We start from the raw sequence: 298 nt of genomic DNA on the forward strand, positions 1-298 counted from the left end.
GCGCCCCTTCCCGGTGGGCCCCGCCCCGCGCGGCCGCTCCAGCCTTACCTGGCGCCAGCACCAGCGCGCGCGCGCCGCAGCTGCGGAGGCAGTGCAGCAGGGGACCCCGGCGCAGGGCGGTGGGCACAAAGGCCGTGCGCAGGCCAGCCTTGGCCATGCCGAACCAGAGCCACAGGAACTCTGGGCGGGCGGGGAGGAGCAGCGCCACGGTGGCCCCGGGTGCCAGAGGGGCCGCACCATCCCCTTCCCACGCGGCCCCCGCCACGCCGCTTCCGGCCGCCCGCTCGCCCTCCCGGGC

This window comes from Pteropus alecto, unplaced genomic scaffold (genome assembly GCF_000325575.1).
Source record: "Pteropus alecto unplaced genomic scaffold, ASM32557v1 scaffold49, whole genome shotgun sequence".
NCBI classification, from domain to species: Eukaryota; Metazoa; Chordata; class Mammalia; order Chiroptera; family Pteropodidae; genus Pteropus; species Pteropus alecto.